Consider the following 5,606-nt stretch of genomic DNA (forward strand, 5'->3'; position numbering starts at 1 on the left):
AAGATTTGTCAAGAATAAATTCATCTCGATTATCTTCAATTGGACAATGATTTATAGTTGGAGTTTATAAGGGGTTTTTACACTCCACTGGAAAAATTAAGAAGGGTGAATACATCCCACGTGACATGGGTTTCTATCCACTAATACCTCCAACTTTCTTAAGCATATAGATTATTTTGTTTTCACGATAAAATAACCCCCCACTAAAGCTATTCCCCCCCCCTCCACACACACTCCTCGCACGCCTTAGACAAAACTCTGTGCACGCCACTGATCCAAAACATTGTAGTTCCTTTCGATAAGCCGTTTACTGAGTGGATCTCCAAATAAGGTTTCATCAACAATACTGGTACGAGCTCGCAACCTACAAAAATATAAGTTTTATAGCGATTAGATGATTATTTCATGCTTGATATTGTAATTGAAGTAACCTTTACTGACCAATTAAGAGACAATAATTAAAGAAAAGCTTCGCTTTTAATATAATAAATATAAATAAATGTTGTAAAATTAAACACCATTTTAAAGTCAAACCAAAATAAATTATTAGACGCCAATTATTATTGATATTTTTTGTATTATTATAAAAAGTGAAAATGTTTAAAATTTCAAATATTAAATAATCATTCCTTGAAACGACTGAGTGACCCCCTTTCCTCCCCCCTTAATGAAATAACAAGGATGACAACATCCATAAGTAGCGAAGCTCAAAAATTACGAAAATATATTGAGAAAAAGTTTACTTTAGAGCAGTGTCATACAATAAACATTTAACATGGTAAAATAGGTAAAACAGGAAACCTTTGAAAACACGAAAACTTAAAAATATAGGAATCGATCTAGCACCCCAATTAATAGACAAATCTTAATGAAACTTGATGAAAATGTGTAAAACAGGAGCATATTCAATCCCTGATAATTTCAGCCGTCAATCCTGTATAGGAATCGATAAAATCAAGAAAAACCTAAAAAACTAAGAATCGATCTAGCACCCCAATTAATAGACAAATCTTATCGAACTTCGTGAAAATAAGTAAAATCTAAAATCAATTAATCTCTGAAATTTTCAGCCCTCTATCTTTCAAAGGATTTGAAAAAATCACGAAAACTTGAAATTCTAGGAATCGATCTACACCCCAAGTAACAGACAGATGGACAAAACAATGTATAGATTAGATGGGCATATTTTCATAGGAATCTTTACTAAAAATTCCAGCTGTCTATCTTGTATAGGAGCCGAGAAAATCACGTTTCCCCCATAGCGTTACGGAGGGACGGACTGCCGGACAAAGTGAATTATAGAGTAGCTTCGCTACTAAAAGATAGTTTTAGGTACTGTGGAGAGATATACCATAGCCTATGAAAATATACACCATTCCCAAAGTTTGTTTTGAAGTGCACTTTTGGCTGAATGGAAACCCCTAAATAAATAATTAACCTGTACGTATCATATTTGCAAGATTGTGGTCTATTTCTTCTATAAAAGAAAGATCTGGTACACTGATACTTTGAGGGAAGCTTCGCTGTTGAACACGTTGGCTAGAAAAGAATATTAATAAAGTTTAATGCTATTCTTAATTCCGCAATTCTTTATATAAAGTTGTACGTTTTTTGTCTTTCATTATGATCACGGAATTGGCTGAATTCTCTTTTTCATGGATGCTTCACAGCACGTAAAGAAAGTCGCTTAAAAAATCAGCATGTAAAAGGGATTAACCAATCTCTTTTTTTTAAAGGTGTTTTCTTTCCACTCCTCCTGTTCTCATCCCTCATTTTTATGAAATTAGAATTTTAGGAATGGTTTTAGGCTTTTTATGTTCCTTTATACCCTTTGGGATAGAGGAGAATCCCAAAATCTAACAGGCAAGGCCGCTATTCTGTCTATATGTGTACACGTTAAGATATCATATACTGCTTCACTGAAATGGTTCTCCTTTACATTGAAGCTTCTTATAGGTCTAAGAAAGGTTTAAAACTATTTGGGAGGAGGGTACCTTTACCCTTCCATGAGAAATCAGCCCTTGAAAAATTATGCCCGTCACGATTTTTAAAAATTATTACTATTATTACTATTTTAAAAATCAATTTGAAAGAGGGTAAATTCCCCGCCCCCTTAAAATGCCACTACAGACCGGTATAGTGTCGAAGCCGCTAATAATTAAAAACCAGAGCACTTTTTAATATTACTCTAATTCACTAGAATGTATTATGAACTCACCATAGTTTATCTAAACAAGAACAACCACATTCACAACAAGTTAATTCTAAAATTATTTGAAAGCCACAATATACACAGAACTAAATCACAGACTGAAGATATTTATAATCCCTTCTTCATACTTTGTAATGCCTTCCCCTTTTGTTTCTTAATACTTTTCTTTTTCTTTACCTTTTCCCCATTGAATAAAAACTTCCCTTGCACAATAAACAATTTCTACCCTTGTTTACTTTCCCTTTTCGTTTTCTTCCCCTTAGTCATTAGATTCTAAAAAGCTATACGAAATTTTAAATAGTTTTTAGTTAAAAAAATTTAAAGGATATAAATCTTTCATCGAGAAATATTATATTATTAACATATGATGCTATTTTTCATCTATTTACATTATCTAAAATACAAAGTAGAATGATGTCTGTCCGTCCGTCTGTCTGTAACCACTCGGTAACCACTGAACCAATCGGATTCTACTCTTCGGGGAGTATATCTACTGGTCCTGTGGTGGTTTTAGGCTATTTTCTTTAGGGGGGGGGGGGGGGTGGGACACCTCCAATCCCTCCAAAAACAAAAAAACATTTTTTGCTGAAGATTTCCTTGGTCCTTTTACGAATTTTGCCAAATTTTTTTTTTTTGATCACCTCTTAGGGCAAAACCCCTAGGGGTGAAACCGTTAGTATGTGATAAACCAAATAAATTCAGTAAGGTCATTTATAGCATTGTATTATAGACCGCTTGCAGCGGATATTAAAATGAAAATTTTAAGGATTAAAAGGGTTGATTTTAATAAATGATTATATAGCTTACTTTGGAAGTTATTTGGTACCATTTTCTTATTACATAGGGAATAAAAAGTAGGTTATTATTGAATTCCTCCAAATATTCCCATATATTGACTAAACACAAAAAGACCAAGTTGGTCGGAGTGATAACATCAGATATAATAACATGAAAATATAAAGAAATTTCGGGAATAGTCCCTTTCGTAACATCGCCCCATAAGGGGCGATTTGTCGTTTTTTTTAAAATGGCTTTTTATAGGTTATTTTAGGTTAGGTTATATTGGGTTAGATGATTGCCCCAAAGGATTAGGTAATTGGCCCCGCAGGGGCTAGAAATAGGAGAAAAGCTACTGTGAAAAATACGAAGAGTCGCTTCATAAGGTGCGATGTTACGGAAGGGACTATACCCGAAATTTCTATATTAATGTACTTATTTTCCAAAAGGTAGGCAAAATTTCATGTAGTAATTATAATTATAACCAAGAAGGTAATCGGTATGTCTATTAAGTGGACTTATAAAAAGTTTTTTCTTAGGATTCTTTGTGATTTTGTTAAAATCAATAAATAAGTAACTTTACAAAGTGTCAGAAAAATCAGCCATGTGACGTCATAAAAATGGCTTATTATTTAGACATAAAAGTAACAGGTTGTCTATTATGTAATGTATCTGTCTGTCTGTAGCGAAGAATCTCGCCAACCCTATAAACAGAAAGAAAATACCCTCCCTTAAAAAGTAATGGGTCAACTTAGCCTTCACCCCGTCAGGTGTACATAGAGGGCTTCAGGAGTATATCTGCTTGTTATAAGATAAAGTTCCATCCAATCAAAATATTCAATGTTTTCATTGTTGTTTGCAAAATGTTATCAAAACTAATGTGATTGTGCCAGCAATATGGAAAAACACTGAAATTATAGTAGGCCAAATGAATATAAGGTCTATCATTTGTTATTCATTGAAGTAAGGTGCATGCTTGCCCTAAATATTATTAAATTGGAACAAAAACACAACATAATTGTTTGTAAAATAATAATGAATTGTTTGGCGGTTTCCCTCATATTTCATATGTACCACAAAATAAACCAGTTTCAAAATAAATTTTTTGAATTAGGTTAGGTAAGTAAGGGTATTAGGAGCCCTCCAGGGATGTTAACCCGTATGAATAGGGTTCCGCGATATTATAGCCTCCACAGTGGCAAGAAAATCATAAGGGGATTCAATGGTTTTTTTATTGGTCTAAGTGAAAGCATTAATTTTTTTCCTCTTTCTTTTTTCTCTTTATTTTCTTTCCCTTTTAAAATTTTTGTTTTCTATGTCATACTTCTTCAGCTGTCTCATTTAGTATGGATCTAAAGGGATAAGACAATAGCCGATAAATTGATTTACATCCCCAATGATATTACACAAAATTACCCCTTCCTTCTGTAGATTAAAATTAGTGGTTTACACGTTTGAACACTTAATGAATCCACCAATCAAAATTCACTAATGTCCCAAATGTTTTTAAGCCAACGAATAAGAAAACGTTATTATAAAAATTTTTGAACTAGTATAATAAAGCAGCCCATTGTCCCCTCTCCCACTTCTAATTGTGTGCCCATATGTTTTGCTTAGAATCTTAAAAAGCTTCGCTACTACTTAATAGATTTAATAAAAGTACTCAAAGTTTTTAAATCAAAAGATTTGGACATGTTTATAAAAGTTTGGGTACCAGTATAATTTACAGTTCAATGTTCCCTCCCTCCCTATGCTTATTAAGCAACACTATTATATTTGACTTTCTTTAACATTTCAAAGCTTTCCTTCTGTAGTCCGTTGTCTAATAGAAACAAACGTTTAGGGGATTTTTTCAAATCTCTTAATTTCCCGGAAGCTAGCTTTAATTGTAATCTTATATTTTACTTATAATTATTTTTTTCATTTTTTCATTTTAAGTATTTTATAAAAATAATTATCTAAAATTTTATATTTGCGATTATTTGAATTAAGTGAAAAAAAATTATTTAACAGGCTGACCGCTTTAGAATAGAGTACTACGGAGCCCTAACAAAATAGGAATTTTAATTTTATTATTTATAAAAATTTACAATTAATATTCGTTTTAGTCTATAGCAAATTTATGACTTTTTACCGAAAAATAATATTCTTTTTCCTTTTATACAAAGTAGTAAGCTTTTTTTGTCTGTAGCGAAGGATTTCAATAAACGCTGAACCAATATGAATTCTGTACAGGTACATGGAAGGATTACACTATTTTAGGGGAGGACATCTCCACCCCCAAACGAAAACGCCCATCGAAAAAATAACCCACTCCCAATTTTTCCTTATTCCTGAGGGAGGGGGAGGGGGGGGGCCTTCAGGGCCAATACTTATCTTGGTCTAACATTGCGGGTACCCAATATAACCTAACCTAAAGTTATAAAAAACGAAAACTCAATCCCTTTATTTTCAATTTATCTACTTCATCAAAAAAGAGAAAAGTAATTTTTATTTCGGGTAGTTGAATTGGGCTTACTCAACAATGCATCTTATTATGCACGAACACACACACACACACACATACACAAGCACACTTGCACACACACACACACACACACACACACACACACACATG

General features: G+C 32.8%; 1 long non-coding RNA gene across 1 annotated transcript; it reads right to left on the minus strand.

The window, feature by feature from the left end:
- Positions 1 to 290: 290 nt before the first annotated feature.
- On the minus strand, positions 291 to 2,303 carry LOC145331926 (uncharacterized). Its single transcript, XR_013884078.1, has 3 exons — positions 2,219 to 2,303; positions 1,439 to 1,539; positions 291 to 364 (listed from the first exon to the last, which is right to left on the minus strand). It is a non-coding gene; the product is annotated as an uncharacterized LOC145331926 (long non-coding RNA).
- Positions 2,304 to 5,606: the final 3,303 nt, after the last annotated feature.

The sequence above is a fragment of the Acartia tonsa genome, chromosome 1, assembly GCF_053477335.1.
Source record: "Acartia tonsa isolate MP-2025a chromosome 1, ASM5347733v1, whole genome shotgun sequence".
Lineage (NCBI taxonomy): Eukaryota > Metazoa > Arthropoda > Copepoda > Calanoida > Acartiidae > Acartia > Acartia tonsa.